We start from the raw sequence: 19,390 nt of genomic DNA, 5'->3' as shown, positions 1-19,390 counted from the left end.
GGCGTGATCCACAGCATGGAACGTTGTGCTGAGGTCAAGAAGAATTAGGCTGGCAGAGTCACCTGAGTCGGGAGAGAGGAGCAGATCATTGTACACTTTCAGCAGGGCAGATTCTGTGCTATGAGAAGCCTCAAAATCTGACTGAAATCTTTCCAAGAGTAGGTTTAAAGGTCAGCATAACATCATAGGCCAAAGGGCATGTACTGTGCCATAACATCTATGTTCTAAACTCGGACCACAGGAGCGATGAAGCAACAGTACTGTGCATTGTCTTGCCACTACAGAGAATAAAGTTCGATTGGAAGGCTTAGCAATTATTTGTTGATGGTTAGGCTCCTTCGCTGGGTCAGTGTTACCATTGTGCCGTATGGTTAAAGATGCCCATGGCCGTTGGCAATGAATAAGCTTGAGCAGATGATCCCAATGCATCATCCTATCACTCCTAGGTCCCCATGCAGAACTACAGTCATGCATGAAGCAGGATGCCAAGAGTCCTGCTGTCCTATTAAAACCTGGTGCAATCTTCCAAAGTGCCCCATCTACCACAAACCAAAATAAACCAATGCTTATTAGAGAGTAGAGCATCTGGAGACTATTTCTCGGGGAGACATGTGACTCTGCAGGGAAGGGTGTGAGGTCAAGACGTTCCTTCAGCTGAAAGCAGCAGTGCCCACACCCAGACAAGTAACCACAGATCAGCTCAGATCCTTTAATTATAACATAACTAGAATTTACAAATAACCACATCTTTGTAGGCACTGATGAGCAAAATTATAAAGGGCATAGATAGAGTAGATAGTCCCAAACATTTTACCACAGCAGAGCTGTATAGGACCAGAGGCTTAAGGTAAAGAGGGAGGAGACTTAGAGGTGACCGAGGAAGTTTTGCTTCTGCCTGGAGGATGGTGGGTTGCTACACGTAAATATATATACATAGGCTGCCTCAGTCTTTCGCACAGCACCGCGTTTGTCAATGTGGAGCGGAGGGCAAGTTTGTAAATCTGGGGGGAGCATAGGATGTGGGAGTGGCGAGGGTGGGGTGCTGTGGGATGGGTGTGGGACAGGCGGCAGAGGAGGAGTGCCAGGGCAGGGGGTGGCGCTGGGACAGACACGCCCAGTCCTGAGACACCAGGAAAGGCCGTTTGGTTCCAACTTTCTGGTTTATTGGTCATTACAAAGTGTCCCTCTGGTGCTTCCTGCTCCCTCCCCTCTCCCTTCCCCTTTTCCCAAGCACGATTCCCCTCTCCCTGCCCCCTTCCCACTCTCAGTCCACAATAGAGACCCGTATCAGATCAGATTTATCATCATTCATATACGTCATGAAATTTGTTTCTTTTTGTGGCAGCAGTACAGTGCAATACATAAAATTAATACGGTACTGTGTAAAAGTCTTACGCACCCTCACTATATGTATATGCCTAAGACTTTTGCACAGTGCTGGAGATGAGCACTCAAACACACAAGGCACAGAAGGACCAAGTACCAGAAAATAGGATCAGTATAGCTGAGAATTCAATGGTTGACATGGATATGACGGGGCAAAGGTTCTCTTTCTGTGCTGTTTAGCTCTATGAAGCACCTGCCCAAAAGCCTTGGGAGAAGGTCAGTACCACTGATGCCATGAGCAGGTGCTAATGGCAGAGGCAGAAGGTATTTCTTCAGCCATTAACAACAGTAGGCATCTCCACCAACCCAGAGAGCTCAGAGCCTTCGTCAAAGCTGGACCCCAACCACTGCCTCAGCCCAGATCACCAGCAGGCTCGCTCGGCATGGCATCCGACTGGCAACTGAAAGTCACTCCTACCCAGACAGTGAATCGCATCATCAACCCTGAGGGATGACGTGGTCACTCTGTCAGAAACCTGCAAGCAGGTTGCCGTAGTGGAACTGGCAGTGCCTCGGGAAGACCGGATTGAGGAGGTGTTTGAGCATAAGACCACCAAATACCAGGAACTAGTAGAGCAGTGCTAGGGACAAGGATGGGGGGCATGATGCCAGCCTGTAGGGCTGGGCTGTAGAGGCTTTACTGATGCCAGCCTGTAGAGCTGGGCTGTAGGGACTTTACTGATGCCAGCCTGTAGGGCTGGGCTGCAGCGGCTTTACTGATGCCAGCCTGTAGGGCTGGGCTGTAGAGACTTTACCGATGCCAGCCTGTAGGGCTGGGCTGTCGAGGCTTTACTGATGACAGCCTGTAGGGCTGGGCTGTAGGGACTTTACTGATGCCAGCCTGTAGGGCTGGGCTGTAGAGACTTTACCGATGCCAGCCTGTAGGGCTGGGCTGTAGAGGCTTTACTGATGCCAGCCTGTAGGGCTGGGCTGTAGAGATTTTACCGATGCCAGCCTGTCGAGGCTTTACCGATGCCAGCCTGTAGGGCTGGGCTGTAGGGGCTTTACTGATGCCGGCCTGTAGGGCTGGGCTGTAGGGGCTTTACCGATGCCAGCCTGTAGGGCTGGGCTGTCGAGGCTTTACCGATGCCAGCCTGTAGGGCTGGACTGTAGAGGCTTTACTGATGCCAGCCTGTAGGGCTGGGCTGTAGAGGCTTTACCGATGCCAGCCTGTAGGGCTGGGCTGTAGAGACTTTACCGATGCCAGCCTGTAGGGCTGGGCTGTAGAGGCTTTACTGATGCCAGCCTGTAGGGCTGGGCTGTAGAGGCTTTACCGATGCCAGCCTGTAGGGCTGGGCTGTAGAGACTTTACCGATGCCAGCCTGTAGGGCTGGGCTGTAGAGGCTTTACCGATGCCAGCCTGTAGGGCTGGGCTGTAGATGCTTTACCGATGCCAGCCTGTAGGGCTGGGCTCTCGAGGCTTTACCGATGCCAGCCTGTCGAGGCTTTACCGATGCCAGCCTGTAGGGCTGGGCTGTAGGGGCTTTACTGATGCCGGCCTGTAGGGCTGGGCAGTAGGGGCTTTACCGATGCCAGCCTGTAGGGCTGGGCTGTCGAGGTTTTACCGATGCCAGCCTGTAGGGCTGGGCTGTAGAGGCTTTACCGATGCCAGCCTGTAGGGCTGGGCTCTCGAGGCTTTACCGATGCCAGCCTGTAGGGCTGGGCTGTAGGGGCTTTACCGATGCCAGCCTGTAGGGCTGGGCTGTAGAGGCTTTACCGATGCCAGCCTGTAGGGCTGGGCTGTAGATGCTTTACCGATGCCAGCCTGTAGGGCTGGGCTCTCGAGGTTTTACCGATGCCAGCCTGTCGAGGCTTTACCGATGCCAGCCTGTAGGGCTGGGCTGTAGGGGCTTTACTGATGCCGGCCTGTAGGGCTGGGCTGTAGAGGCTTTACCGATGCCAGCCTGTAGGGCTGGGCTGTCGAGGTTTTACCGATGCCAGCCTGTAGGGCTGGGCTGTAGGGGCTTTACCGATGCCAGCCTGTAGGGCTGGGCTGTAGAGGCTTTACCGATGCCAGCCTGTAGGGCTGGGCTCTCGAGGATTTACCGATGCCAGCCTGTCGAGGCTTTACCGATGCCAGCCTGTAGGGCTGGGCTGTAGGGGCTTTACTGATGCCGGCCTGTAGGGCTGGGCTGTAGGGGCTTTACCGATGCCAGCCTGTAGGGCTGGGCTGTCGAGGCTTTACCGATGCCAGCCTGTAGGGCTGGACTGTAGAGGCTTTACTGATGCCAGCCTGTAGGGCTGGGCTGTAGAGGCTTTACCGATGCCAGCCTGTAGGGCTGGGCTGTAGAGACTTTACCGATGCCAGCCTGTAGGGCTGGGCTGTAGAGGCTTTACTGATGCCAGCCTGTAGGGCTGGGCTGTAGAGGCTTTACCGATGCCAGCCTGTAGGGCTGGGCTGTAGAGACTTTACCGATGCCAGCCTGTCGAGGCTTTACCGATGCCAGCCTGTAGGGCTGGGCTGTAGGGGCTTTACTGATGCCGGCCTGTAGGGCTGGGCTGTAGGGGCTTTACCGATGCCAGCCTGTGGGGCTGGGCTGTAGAGGCTTTACCGATGCCAGCCTGTAGGGCTGGGCTGTAGAGGCTTTACTGATGCCAGCCTGTAGGGCTGGGCTGTAGAGGCTTTACCGATGCCAGCCTATAGGGCTGGGCTGTAGAGACTTTACCGATGCCAGCCTGTAGGGCTGGGCTGTAGAGGCTTTACCGATGCCAGCCTGTAGGGCTGGGCTGTAGATGCTTTACCGATGCCAGCCTGTAGGGCTGGGCTCTCGAGGCTTTACCGATGCCAGCCTGTCGAGGCTTTACCGATGCCAGCCTGTAGGGCTGGGCTGTAGGGGCTTTACTGATGCCGGCCTGTAGGGCTGGGCAGTAGGGGCTTTACCGATGCCAGCCTGTAGGGCTGGGCTGTCGAGGTTTTACCGATGCCAGCCTGTAGGGCTGGGCTGTAGAGGCTTTACCGATGCCAGCCTGTAGGGCTGGGCTCTCGAGGCTTTACCGATGCCAGCCTGTCGAGGCTTTACCGATGCCAGCCTGTAGGGCTGGGCTGTAGGGGCTTTACCGATGCCAGCCTGTAGGGCTGGGCTGTAGAGGCTTTACCGATGCCAGCCTGTAGGGCTGGGCTGTAGATGCTTTACCGATGCCAGCCTGTAGGGCTGGGCTCTCGAGGTTTTACCGATGCCAGCCTGTCGAGGCTTTACCGATGCCAGCCTGTAGGGCTGGGCTGTAGGGGCTTTACTGATGCCGGCCTGTAGGGCTGGGCTGTAGAGGCTTTACCGATGCCAGCCTGTAGGGCTGGGCTGTCGAGGTTTTACCGATGCCAGCCTGTAGGGCTGGGCTGTAGGGGCTTTACCGATGCCAGCCTGTAGGGCTGGGCTGTAGAGGCTTTACCGATGCCAGCCTGTAGGGCTGGGCTCTCGAGGATTTACCGATGCCAGCCTGTCAAGGCTTTACCGATGCCAGCCTGTAGGGCTGGGCTGTAGGGGCTTTACTGATGCCGGCCTGTAGGGCTGGGCAGTAGGGGCTTTACCGATGCCAGCCTGTAGGGCTGGGCTGTCGAGGTTTTACCGATGCCAGCCTGTAGGGCTGGGCTGTAGAGGCTTTACCGATGCCAGCCTGTAGGGCTGGGCTCTCGAGGCTTTACCGATGCCAGCCTGTCGAGGCTTTACCGATGCCAGCCTGTAGGGCTGGGCTGTAGGGGCTTTACCGATGCCAGCCTGTAGGGCTGGGCTGTAGAGGCTTTACCAATGCCAGCCTGTAGGGCTGGGCTGTAGATGCTTTACCGATGCCAGCCTGTAGGGCTGGGCTCTCGAGGTTTTACCGATGCCAGCCTGTCGAGGCTTTACCGATGCCAGCCTGTAGGGCTGGGCTGTAGGGGCTTTACTGATGCCGGCCTGTAGGGCTGGGCTGTAGAGGCTTTACCGATGCCAGCCTGTAGGGCTGGGCTGTCGAGGTTTTACCGATGCCAGCCTGTAGGGCTGGGCTGTAGGGGCTTTACCGATGCCAGCCTGTAGGGCTGGGCTGTAGAGGCTTTACCGATGCCAGCCTGTAGGGCTGGGCTCTCGAGGATTTACCGATGCCAGCCTGTCGAGGCTTTACCGATGCCAGCCTGTAGGGCTGGGCTGTAGGGGCTTTACTGATGCCGGCCTGTAGGGCTGGGCTGTAGGGGCTTTACCGATGCCAGCCTGTAGGGCTGGGCTCTCGAGGCTTTACCGATGCCAGCCTGTCGAGGCTTTACTGATGCCAGCCTGTCGAGGCTTTACCGATGCCAGCCTGTAGGGCTGGGCTGTAGGGGCTTTACCGATGCCAGCCTGTAGGGCTGGGCTTTAGAGGCTTTACCGATGCCAGCCTGTAGGGCTGGGCTGTCGAGGCTTTACCAGCTCCTCGCTGTGCAGAGCCTACTCTCGCCTTGATGTTTTGGGGGTTGCAAGGAAAAGAGCCACTAGGACCATCACAGAGGCTGCTGAGGGAGCCTCCGGATGGCTCTGGATCAAGAGGGGCTGAGACACAAGCCAGGGCCTGATCAACCCTCTCCGGGTTGCCTGGACGAGGGTGCCTGATGCTGAAAGACCCGAAACATCTGATGAACCCAGTTGCGTCACTGATGGTTACCCTAGGTTACATCCCAGCATCATCTCAGCATCACATGAAGCAATGGCTTTCAAACTCTGGACAAACAAGTCCAGTAGTTTATTTATTTTGTTTCCCTCTTTCAGGATGTCTCTATTGTGTTTTACCAGAAGAGACAGATGAATGTGAGGCCATGGTTCTGCAATCAGAAAATGTTCTCCATAACCTTACACAAGGATCTATTCTGCCATTCTTGTGCCTTAAATTCACATCACCACACCATCTCCATATCCTCCCATTCTCTTTATCTCTGCTTCCTGAGTGATTCACATACGTAGGTGGTCATTGATTATATGTGGTCTGTTCCCTAATTTACTTGAATGCAGCCTAGCCATCCCTAACTCATAGAATAAGCTTCTATGTGCAATGGTTCTTTCTTGAATAGTCCCAGGGTATGGAGACATAGTAACTGAAATTCTGGCGTGCACGTAACCTTTGTTGTCACGCGGCTGGAATTTTCTTTTATATAAAGTTAATATAGTTTTGAAATCTATGTAATTTTAAATATAATTTTAAAATACCCTGTAGTTAATTATGTGTTAATGAATATAATTCATAGGTTTTCTAAATACTAAACATACCACAACCTATACTTTGAAACATTTTAGAGTCTCAACATATTTACATTGCTAGTGTTTCAAGTTACAACACTGTTACAAATTGTAACAATTAACACAGAATGAAAGTCGGTACCTCATTATTAATAAACCGCCGTCCCGGTGAACGCTGAACCTGTCTAAGTTTAAAAGTTTACAAAACACGAAAGATTTTCTTGTATTGCATTTCATTATACCCTTCAACTAATAAATAAAATCAAAAGTATGTAATTTTTCAAATTTCATTCTAAGTATTCCTTGTATGCATATTACAAAGCAGAACATTTAAAGTGCCACGCATTTTTCAGGCCATATAAAAATTTCCTGCTCAGAGCAATTGCTGGTCTACACAGTAGTAAAAAAAAAATTTGAAGGGAACATTGCTTACAGATACAGTATTTCAAACTGCTGACAATGCCAACATCTATGTGTCCTCAGTAGCAGCCATGCCTGGGGAACACCAGCCACTAGGGGCGCAATAGGACAGAGAATTGCACCGTGGATAATATAAAACTAATATTGATGATTGGATCGGGTGATAAATAAAGAGCTTCTCTGAGGATTGTCACCTTGTCACAGGGGAGAGGCTTGTGAGCTATGTTCCCTCTAAGCTGTGTGTGTGCGCGTGCACACGCGTTTTTCAACCAGCGCACAAAGGAAATTAATGTGCACACAAAAGATTAGCACCTAAAATAATGTACTAATTAATAATTATACTTATTGAAAATGATCGTTTAGCTAAATGTTTCTGTTAACTGGTTAGTTGTTTTTTTCAAATACCACAATACACGTCACTAATTTACGTCACCTCACCTTTCCTGTTCCGGTTTGTACAGCTGCATCACGGTGGCAGCCATGTTTGGACTGTGTTCATATCGTAAAGTTTACAAAGATCTGTTTCAAATCCTGTAGATAGCTTACTAAGTTTTTATTGAAAAAATATTGATTCACTATGTCGAATTCAAAAGAAGCGAAGGGCGTGAAGCTCAAAAGAACTGCAAATTTGTTTAAAGTTGAATGGCTTAACAAAATAGTAGAAACTGCTACACTGAAAGCTCATGAGGTCATGAACATTCAGCTACGAGAAATATTTTGTATGATTTGGAAACTGAAGTTATCTGTTTGTATTGTCGTGATGCGAAAGTTGCTGGAGAATTTGCTAGTGGAAAGAAGTGGGATGATGTTTGGAAACCTGACTTTTTGAAGCTTCATTTGGCAAGTAAATCATATTTGGACAGTGTAAAACAGCTTAGGCAACATAACCCATCATTACCAGTTCCAGGTTTCCTGAAGATGAGGTACAAGAATGGTCAGCTTTTGATTTCTCCGCAATTGCAGATTGTGACTTCACATTTGGCGATGAACAAGTTAATGCCTTATGTCTAAAATATCATGATTTTCTAGCTGAAAATACTGTAATAGATAGACAGTTCAATGATTTCAAATTTTCTGTGCAAGAAAAAATTAAATCCAAACTGATTTCAAACTTTGCTCAAATGGCGGCATTTGTACTTCAAAATGAACAGTTTTGCGACCTTGCACAATGATGGGCATTGGGGGAACCTTTCTTGCGTCTAGTGCGGACTGTGAGCGAGGTTTTAGCCTAATGAATCAACTCAAAAATAAGCTGAAAAACCATTTAGGTGAATATCATTTGGATATGTTAATGAGAATCAAAAGCTATCAGTTGGATGGAAGTTCTATTACTCTAGATAGAGTTTACAAAGAATGGGTAAATGCCAAAGACAGGAGAGAGAAAAAATAACTGAGTGACTTAAATATGTATTTTATTTTGTTGTGATTCTGTGCAGTTTTATGTCAAATATTTTGTAAACCTACATAAACTGTGCCATGTGTATTTTCAGTGCGCACATACTTTTGTCACAGGAAAAAAATTTGCACAACATAAGATTTTTGCGCACACTGACTACTAAAAATTAGAGGGAACATTGCTTGTGAGTTTCTGAAACCCCAAGAGTGGAGCTTAGCTCCTGTTAGGATCAGCCATGGTGGTAAGGTCAAGGGACAGGCTGCAAACAAAGAATGATCCAACCAAGACTTCAGGGTGGTGGAGCTGGTGAAAGATGATGGCAGTGAAGGGTCCCCCGTCGTCTTGAATCCACGGCACTGGTCCCTCACCCCGGTCCGTCAAGGACAGGGTGGTAGCTGCCCTGTATCAGCCTCCCCACGTTAAACTAAAGTGTTCTGCGTTAAGGAAATAATCCTTCAGGAGGACATCATACTTGACTCAAGCAATTGCATTCCTATTACTGTCACTGCTAAAGGTACAGCAACAGAAAGCAGTGAAACTCAGTGTAAGCAACGGCCCTTCCGTAGCAGGTAACACAAACAGTGACCTAACTTCAGGAAGCCCGGCCTTTCCAACTATGTAATCCTTCTGCCAAGTTCTGTTCTCCTAAATTTTGGACTTTCCACCCAGTACTGGTATAATTTTTAGGGAAATTAATTTTTTCGATATATTGGAGGAGACTCTGGACTGAAAAGTGACTCCAGAGTGGGACAGAAGGGTTGAAGATGGTGTGATAGCCTGCAGAATGATGGAGGGGAGCAGGGGACAGAACACAGAGTGACACAAGATAGGAGCCACAGAGTGAATTATTTATTTATTTAGTGCTACAGCCAACAAACCTGATTAACCCTCACCTAATCATGGGACAATTTACGATGACCTACCCGGCACGACTTTGGACTGTGGGAGGAAACTGGAGCAGTCAGGGAAAACCCCATACTTTGCACAGACAGGACGTACAGAGGCTCCTCACAGAATGAAGCCGGACTTGAACACCAAGCTCTGAAGTGCCCCGGGCTGTAATAACGTCGCGCTAACCTCTACGCTACCGTGATGTAGCGGGTCCCACAGGGGCGGCTGTTTGGGAGAAGGGTGGTTACAGAATGTGAGTCTCAGACTGATGAGAATAGAGTTTCTCACAAGATCTACTTCTAATGTTTCCCCGTGATAGAGACAGGTCACAAGAGGACTCCTGAGGTGACTCTTCCAAATTATGATGGGTACTTGCAAAACAACATTGAAAAAGTACAGATATGGGTGTTGAGGACTAATAGTCTTGGCTCTGACCATCCCAATTATCAAACCTGAAGCAGATGGGTTTCATAAACTTGTATTTATATCGTTCATTATCTGCTGTGCCACAGGATGTGGGAAATCATTGTCTTTCCATGACCCATGATTGTTCTTGGCAAATTTTTCTACAGAAGTGCTTTTCCATTGCCTGCTTCTGGGCAGTGCCTTTACAAGATGGGTGACCCCAGCCATTATCAATTCTCTTCAGAGATTGTCTGCCTGGTGTCAGTGGTCGCATAACCAGGACTTGTGATGTGCACCAGCTGCTCATACCACCATCCACCACCTACTCCCATGGCTTCAAATGACCCTGATCGGGGGGCTAAGCAGGTGCTACCCCTTGCCCAAGGGTGAACTGCAGGCTAGTGGATGGAAAGAGCGCCTTACACCTCCTTTGGTAGAGACGCACAGATTTATATAACACTGTTAGAAGAGTAAGCTGCTTCAAATAACCTGTTGGGGAATGGGTCAAGGAGTATCTGAAATTGCGGGACATTTCACGTCCAGTCCTGATGCAGGGTTTTAACCCAAAGCGTTGACAATTCTTTCCCCTCAGCTGCTGCTCGACCTGCTGAGTTCCTCCAGTTGGTTGCTTGCTGCTCCAGGGTGCAATATCTGCATTCTCCTGGGTCTCCACCCTGAGCTGCTTCACTGAACTGTCATGAAAACTTGTCTGGCACCAAGACACAAAGGAAGATAGTACCAAGCCAATTCAGATACTCATCCAATATTCAAGAATGACATTAAGCTGTGGTAAACAGCTTGGTTCAACCAATCAGTAGAGGGTGGAGCTTAGGATGATGGCACCTAACAGCAATTCCTTTGCTTGCATCTCCAGAAACAGCTCTATTTCTATCTTTAATATCTTTATTTTTCCCTTTCAGGGTTCTTTTGATGACCCTGACCTGGAGTTACACGCTGACTTCAGTTCTTTGTGGGAATAGGACCTGCTCTCAGGGCCTCACGACCGGCCGCTTTTTGATACGCCAAGGACGCGGCCTAGAAGACTGGCACACCTTCAGGTGCCGGATTTTTGTGGCTCTGGAGGCAGGCTGATTCGAGGTTGGTACCACCGCAGAAAACTGGTGTGTTGTGGGATACAGAAGATCATAAGCAGCGAGCTGGCGGCTGGCTGTGTGGCCACAGACCCAGGGTCTCTGGGCACAGAGCTCGGAAAAAGCAAAGCAGCAGACTTCTAACACCATAAATCAGCGAGTTGTTTGCTATGTCTCACCTCTCACAGTGAAATGGGGACACCTCTTTTTCCCTTATTAGGGAGAGAGAGAGCCTGTGGTATGACGAATACCGGGTGAACGAGTAGTCTTTGGGGTACTGCGAGTCTGTGTCTTTATTGATGCTTTGCTGCACGCTTGAGTGCTCGGTGGGGGGCACCGATGCTTTTTTGTTGGTGGGGGAAGGGGGATTGTCGCTTTGCTGCTGTTTGTGCATGGGAGGGGGGAGCTGGGGGGGTGCTTTGTGGTTCTAACATTTAACTGCCGTTCGTTTTTGGGGCATTCCTCTGTTTTCATGGATGTTTGCAAAGAAAAAGGATTTCAGGATTTATATTGTATACATTTCTCTGACATTAAATTAAACCTATTGAATCTATTCAACCACTTTTAGTGGCCAAGTAACAGAACTTCAGAGTTTGTATGTGTGTGTGTGTGTGTGTGTGTGTGTGTGTGTGTGTGTGTGAGAAAGAGAGAGACAAATACAGTGGAAACCAAACACTATATCCTAAACACGAGATTGTGCAGACGCTGGAAATCCAGAGCAACGTACACAAAGTGCTGGAGGATCTCAGCAGGTCAGGCAGCATCTCTGGAAATGAAGAGGCAACATTTTGGGCCGAGACACCTCTTCAGGTCTGGAAAGGAAGGGGAAAGATGCCAGAATAGAAAGGTGGGGAGGGAAGGGAAGGAGGATAGCTAGAAAGTGATAGGTGAGGCCTGGTGGGTAGGGAAGGTAAAGGGCTAGACAGAAAGGAATCTGATAGGAGAGGAAAAAGGGAAGTGGGGGGGACCCAGGGGGAAATGATCGGCAGTTGAGAAGGGGTATACTTTTTCCTTTACCAATATTTAATGAGAGGAAACCTTTGTTCTTTGGAGAATCTATGGATGGGAATAGGCATTTCTGGCCGAGACCCTTCATTGGGACTGGAAAAGAAGGGGAAGAAGCCAGAGAAAGCAGGTGGAGAGAGCGGAAGGAGTAAGAGCCAGCAGGTGATAGGTGAGACCAGGTGAGAGGTGCAGGTAGGGAGGTGGGTGGGGGAGGAGGGATGAAGTAAGAAGCTGGAAGGCATAGATGCTGCCTGACCTGCTGAGTTCCTTCAGCATTGTATGTGTGTGCTGCTCAAGATTCCCAGCAAGTGCGGTCTCTTGTTTCTGTGTCTTCATTCACTGGTTGTTGAACTGTCAGTCTGACAACATGCAATACAAATAAGCAAACAGCAATCGATTGCAAACTGTACTCAGTGCCTTCAGTAGCAGAGAAGGAAGTTGAGAGGATTTAGGATGTGTTCACAAGAACTTTAAGGTTTACTGCGTCATTAAGAAAAATCTACAAGCATACTCTCAGAGGTACACTTTGGGATAAAAGTGTGAGTGTTCTTTCAGAGAAACACCGCAGCGTGAAACCTATCATCCATACTCTACATACCTACCTCAGACCAGCCCTCTGATAGGTACACACAGCTAAAGCTCACAGTCTCTCAAGTTCCTTACTGATCCTTTGATCAGCAAATATGATTAACTTCCCCTCTATCTCATCTCCATGACCTTCTGAAAGAAGGTTCAAACGGTTCAATTTAACATCAGAGAATGTATACAGTATGCAACCTGAAATTTTTACTCTTCACAGACGTCCACAAAACAGGGAATGAATGACAGACAATGCTAGAACCCCAGAGCAGACCGTCCCCCTCTCCCACGCACAAGCAGCAGCAAAAGAATCTGCCCTCCCCCCCCACTTGCTCCAACAAAAAGCTTCAACCCCCACAACCCACCATGCAAGTAATAGCAAAGCCCCCAGAGAGACCGTGATCTAGAATCCATCAAAATCCTCTATCTATCCCAACATCTCAGCCAGGCTCTCCCTCACTAGCGGAACCTCTACAGCTTGATACCATTTACTGAGAGAAAGCCAGTAATGGAGCCATGTTCTTGGTGTTCTGTCACCCTCTCGGCACACCCACAACATTTATTCACAGAGTCATACCGTCCCAAAGCATGGGCACACTGCTAATGTCTTCCACAGTAAAGACTGATGCTAAATACTTATTCAATTTGTCCACCATTTCCTTATCCCCCATTACTACCTCTCCAGCTTAATTTTCCAGTGGTCCAATATCCATTCTCACCTATTTTTTACTCTTTATATATCTGAAAAAAAACTTTTGGTATCCCCTTTGATATTTTTGGCTAGCTTACCTTAGTATTTCATCTTTTCCCTCCTTTTGTTTTTTTTATTGTCTTCTGTTGGTTTTTAAAAGCTTTCCAATCATCTAACTTCCCATTAACTTTTGCTGTCTTGTATGCGCTCTCTCTTGCTGTTATGCTGTCTTTGACTTCCTTTGTCAGCCACGGTTGCCTCATCATCCCTTTAAAATACTTCTTTATCTGTGGGATGTATCCTTCCTGTGCCTTCCAAATTCCCCCAGAAACTCCAGCCCTTGCTGTTCCGCCATCATCTCTGCTAGTGTCCCTATCCAATAAACTTTGAACTGTTCCTCTCTCAATCCTCTGTAAATCCCTTTATTCCACTGTAGTACTGATACATCCGATTTTAGCTCCTTCCTCTCAAACTGCAGGGTGAATTCTATCATAGTATGATCACTGTCTCTTAAGGGTTCCTTTACCTCAAGCTCGTCATTAAATCTGATTCATTACACAAGACTCACCCCAGAATTGCCTTTCCCCTAGTAGGTTCAACCACAAACTGCTCCAAAGAGCCATTTCACAGAATTCTACAAATTCCCTCTCTTGAGATCTAGCACAACCAGATTTTCTAAATCTATCTGTGTATTGAAATCCCCATGACTATCATACCATTCCCCTTATTACATACCTTTTCTATTTCCTGTTGAAATTTATATCTCACATCCTGGCTGCTGTTCAGGGGCCTATATATCACTCCCATCAGGGACTGTCTACCCTCGCAGTGTCTTAACCCTACCCACAAGGATTCTACACCTTCCGATTCTATGTCATCTCTTTCTAAGGATTTGATTTCATTTCTTACCAACAGAGCCATCCCACCCACTCCGCCTACCTGCCTGTCCTTCTGATACAAGGTGTATCCTTGGATGTTAAGCTTCTAATTTTGCTCTTCTTTCAGCCACAACTCAGTGATTCTCGCAACTTCATACCTGCCAATCTCTAACTGAGCTACAAGATCATCTACTTTATTCCATACACTGCTTGCATTCAAATATAACACCTTCAGTCCCGTATCCATCACCCCCTTTTGATCTTGACCCCATGGATTGGGACGTTTACATATCGGACATACGATTGTCACAAAGAAGAAAGAAATGCAGAAACGTGAATGGAAAGTGGGCAACGAAACAATTAAACAAACATGGGAGTTCAATTACTTCATGAAATTAGAAGGATTGGAATTGCTAAATGCACGTTCAAGCATTCGAGCAAGATACTAAAGAATAACAATTTCTTTAAGTATAAAATAGAGTGATGTGGGTGCTACCTTCATTCCACACTAACACATGGAAGCGAATGTTGGACAAACTCACGGCAAAATGAGGGAAAACTCGAAGCTGCAGGAATGTGGTTTTGAGAAGAACGATGAAAATATCGTGGAAGGACAGAGTTACGAATGAGAAAGTGTTGCAGAAAGCTGGAATAAGAAGAGAGCTGATATCATCAATCAGGAAACGGCAGCTGGAATTTCTGGGACATGTACCGAGGGAAGAGAATCTTTCTTTGTCATCTTGCAGTGACGGGAAAAGGTGAGGAAAGAAAAAGACAAGGTCAACGGAACATGTCATTGATGAGTTACATTAAGGGATGGACAGGCAAAAGTTTTGAAGAACTTATGAGAACTTCTGAAATAAAGATAGATGGAAGACTGTGATTGCCCGCGTCAAATAACATGGCACATGATGACGATGACGATGATAAGGATAAGATAGGTAGTCCGAGCCCTTTTCCCAGAGCAGACATGACAAATACAAATACTGGAGGTTTGAGTGAGAGGGAGGAAGTTTAAAGGGGATTTGTGGAGCAAGCCTTTTACACAGTGGTAGCTGCCTGGAATGTACTGCCAGAGGACGTGGTAGAAGCAAATACAATGGCAATGTTTAAGAGGCATTTAGGCAGACACATGAGCCTGCAGAGAATGGAAGGATGCTCATCATGAGCAGGCATGATATTAGTGTAGATTGACATCACAGATGACACGGAAGCAATGGGCTGTATTGTACTCTTCTAGGTTGTGTGCTCTGAATTTTTAAGTTAGGAATTAATAAGATTTAACACTCATACAAAACCACTCATGAAATCTCACCATAAGGTGGGAATGCAATAAAGCAAAATTCTTTCAAAGGAGTCAATGCATAAATCTATTTCTTTAACATGTTCACGTGGAGAGAGCTAAACCGCCAGACCGCTGACTGAAAACTTAATTGCTCAATGTAATGAGAAAGGGTCTGAAACTTGCTACTCAATCAATTATTCCTCTAAGAGTCTCCAGGTCAGAGTCCCCGATGAGCAGATGGGCATGAGACTATTGAAGGCTAAGGTCCGGATGCAGGATGATGGACTAGGCAGCTTAAATGGTTTGGCACGGACTAGATGGGCCTAAGGGTCTGTTCCTATGCTGTAGTTTTCTATGACCCTATGACTTGCTACTGTATCAATGATTCTGTACTCTGTTTTAGACTTTCAGTAGGTCCTGTTAATCCTTTGCTTCACATGGTAGAGGCAATGGGAGTTGTTCATTTATTGATTATTTTATACACTGGGTTTTGTACATCTTTATATATTTTTATCACTTATTATACACGAATAAAATATCCTGTAGCACCCTCAAAGGTTTCTATCTCCCTCATTGATACAACCTTTTGTGTGAAGAAATTGTGCTTGAGGCTCCAGTTAAATCTCTCCCCTCTCTCCTTAAACCTATGCCTTCTCGTCCTTCTTTACCCGAGACCCCTCTCTCCTTAAACCTATGCCTTCTCGTCCTTCTTTACCCGAGAAACTGTGTACAAGCATCCTAACCCACACCCCTCATGACCTTCATAAGATCACGCCTCATCCTCCAACACTCCAAGGAATAACGTCCTATTCAGCCTGACCTCCTCCTATAACCCAGTCCCTTAAGTCCAGGTAACAAACTTGTAAATCTTTTCTACACCCTTTCCAATTCAATGGCATCCTTTCTACAGCAAGATGACCAAAACTGAACACAGTACTTCGTTGAGCCTCACCAACATCTTATACAATTGCAACATAACACCTATACAGTATTCAATGTGGAGACTGCTAAAGGCCAGGTGCCTAAATCCTTCTTCACCATGCTGTCTACCAGTGACGCCACCTTCAGGGAACAGTGTACTTGTCTGTTGTACAACACTCCCAGGGGCCCCGCCATTCACCAGGGAAGCCTTGTATTGGTTTGACTACTCAAAGTGGAACACCTTGTGTTTATGTGTAACTTTCCCCATAGATAGGCTATCTGAAACCATAAGGCATAGGGCTGGGTAAAGGACAAGAGATCTAGAGAGGTTCTGAAGAAGAATTTTATCACCCCAGTGTCTGCTTGGGTGGGTGATGGAGGCAGGAACTCTCACAACGTTTAAAAAGTATCTAAATCAACACTGAATAGCAAAGATATAGAAGGTCGGCAACGTAATGGAGTGGTTAGGACAACGCTTTACAAGACCAGTGACTCGGGTTCAATTCCCGCCGCTGCCTAGAAGGAGTTTGTACGTTCTCCCGTGACTACACGGATTTCCTCTGTGTATTACGGTTTCCTCCCACAGCCCAAAGACATACTGGTTGGTAAGTTAATTGGCCATTGTAAATTGTCCCGTGATTAGGCTAGGGTTAAATTGGGGTTGCTGGGCGGCGCGACTCGAAGGGCCGGAAGGACTCGTGGAACACTGTTCCTCAATAATTAAAGATTGCAGATCAAATGCTGGTAAACTTCTGATATCGAGTAGTTAGACAAAGATTTCCCCCAGGGTAGAAATATCAAATACCAGAGTACATGCATTTGGGGGTGGGGAAATGTTAAACGAATTTTGAGAGGCTAGTAATTTTATACAGTAAGTATAAAAGGTGCCAGGAACAGATGCCGGGGATAGTGGCAGATGAATGGAGGGATATTCCTCATATATTCCCGGGGGAATATTCTAGATTCTTTATTAGTCAGAGCATGAAGGGATATGGGGAGAAGGCAGGAGATTGGGGCTGAGAGTGAAATGGATATCATGATGATATGGCAGAGGAGACTCGATGGGCTGAATGGCCTAATTCTGCTCCTATGCCTTATGGTTTTACGATATGGATCATGTACAGCCCGAAGAGATTTAGCTTAATTTGGTTTCCTGTTCGGCACCAATATCGCGGGAGGGAAGTTGTTCCTGTGGTAAACAGCTCGACGTTCTTAATTAGGATTGTGACAACAAACCAAGTTATCAGAAGATTGATGCTGATGAGAGAGATAAGTGAGACAATGGAGAAACATTCAAAATGCTAATAAGAGAGAAGAGAGAGATTAACGAGAAAGAAACACAATTCAGAATATTGACAGACCGGTTGCTTTGAACCTGAACTGTTTCAAGTTTGATGGACAGGTGATACCCCAGCAGGGGAATAAAAAGAACAGATTTGCTAAGGCACGACAGACACCACGAGATAATGAGACCCTGGAAGAGCGGTGTGCCCCCACAAGTTGGTGATCCGGTCGCGGGAACCGACCATTGACGCACAGGGTGAAAAGGTACGATCGGCGGGAACCTGGTGTGTGTGTCCGCCCTTGCCTGGGTGCCGGGTTCACCGCGGAAGAACGGTCGTATCCGGAACGGAGGGGTCACAGTCAGGGGCCACAGAAGACATTAAAAGGGTTCGCCCGAAAGCTAACTGCGAGGAACATCAAAGGTCTGTCTGAATCAGATTTGCATATTCTCTCTCTCTCTCTCCAACGGCACAACAGCGATTACTGCGAACTGTACTCAACAGAACTGAACTCGGCGTCTCTTGAGACTGATCACTTTACCCCTAGACTGCGATAGATTCCTATCATCCTAGTTCTGTGTATATGTGTGTATTATCATTGCTAATCTGTTGGATTTATATCCTTACGATTAGAGTACTGTATTACTTATTTCTTTAATAAAACTTTATTAGCTTCTGTTAAACCAGACTCCAACTAAGTGGTCCATTTCTGCTGGGGTACGTAACAGGATTAAAAACAGATATTTGATGAGCTGGAACCCAGTTTCTGTGGGTATTACTCGATGACCGGATCTCATGAACGGTTCTACACAAATGTTAAATTCGTACTTTAATGAGTTTTCTTTCCTCAGAACTGCCAAAGTCACGTCTGCGGTTTCGGAACCCAGCCTGACGCCGGAGACCCACCTCGGTAGATCTCTGCCCTGTGTCGGAGCATCCGCCCTGAGAAAGTAAAAGTTGCCTTTCGACGGAGCTACAGCGAGAACCCGCCACATAAACGGGAACAGCGGAAGAAAAGGCAAGGGGAACGGGGGTGCGAAGAGGCTGCCTGTGAGGGTGGTGGGTAGAGACGGAAACATCCACCGCAGAAAGCACCGGACCAGCCACAAAGGAGGTATTCACCTTCAATGCATGGTATTGGCAGGCATGGATACGATGGGCCGATTGGTTCTGACATCCACGGAGAAGAGTGACCAAGAAAGGGGGGGGGGGGAACACATGGGAGAGAGGAAAGGGTATGGGTGTGTGAGAGAGTGTGTGTGTGTGTGTGTGCGTGAGCGAGCGAGAGCAAGAGAGAGAACAAACAAGTGCCGAGTGGCGAGGGGGTGACATTTCCAGCTGACACCTACCTGACTGCGCTGTAGGTTACGCCGCCTCCCAACAGCCGTGGGAGCGGGAAAGGATTTAGCCTCCAACTTTCTAGATTTGACTTCCAGCTCGCTGAATTCCTTTCGTTCACGGCAGTTCCCGGCTAAAGCATCCAGCAACTTCTGGACCCATCGGATTTTAGTTCAAACTATCTCCGTGGCTTTCCTCTGTGCTCCGGATTTCTGCAGGCTAGGTCTCCGGCCACAGCTGGTTCCGATCCTCCGCTGGCAGTTTGCGGCTCAGTTGTCGGAGTCCACCCCCAGCCGCTACGAAAGTCGATTTACCGCTCAGCGCCCTAATTCGCCGAGCGACACGGAGTTACGCTGCGCAGACACGGGATCTTTGCCAGATCCTCGCAACTCCGAGATTAGCTGCCTGTGCGTAACGCACAGTGAGTTCCCCACGTCCAGCGCACTGAATTCAGAAAGTCCCAGCGGCCGGAGGCTGCCCATGCGGGACCTGGAGCAACTCGGGGTCCAGCAGCTCCTGTGGGAGGTGGACTGTCACGCGAGACTCTCTATAAATCCTGATTTTAAGAATTTAACTCACCGTGCCCGTGATCGAATTCAGAGTGGGAGTAAACAGTGGTTTAAAATGCAAATCCCCTCGCAGTG

General features: G+C 47.9%; 1 protein-coding gene across 1 annotated transcript in view; it reads right to left on the bottom strand.

Annotated features, from left to right (window-relative positions):
• Positions 1-19,019, bottom strand: part of trpv4 (transient receptor potential cation channel, subfamily V, member 4) — a 149,508-nt gene extending 130,489 nt beyond the window's left edge. The window contains exon 1 of the mRNA XM_063034220.1: positions 18,758-19,019. The gene's annotated coding sequence lies outside the window, so the exon portion shown is untranslated. The remainder of the gene's footprint in view (positions 1-18,757) is intronic.
• Positions 19,020-19,390: the final 371 nt, after the last annotated feature.

This window comes from Mobula hypostoma, chromosome 27 (genome assembly GCF_963921235.1).
Source record: "Mobula hypostoma chromosome 27, sMobHyp1.1, whole genome shotgun sequence".
NCBI lineage: Eukaryota > Metazoa > Chordata > Chondrichthyes > Myliobatiformes > Myliobatidae > Mobula > Mobula hypostoma.
Note: the sequence above shows the minus strand (reverse complement) of the source record. Positions and strands in the feature narration are given on the sequence as shown.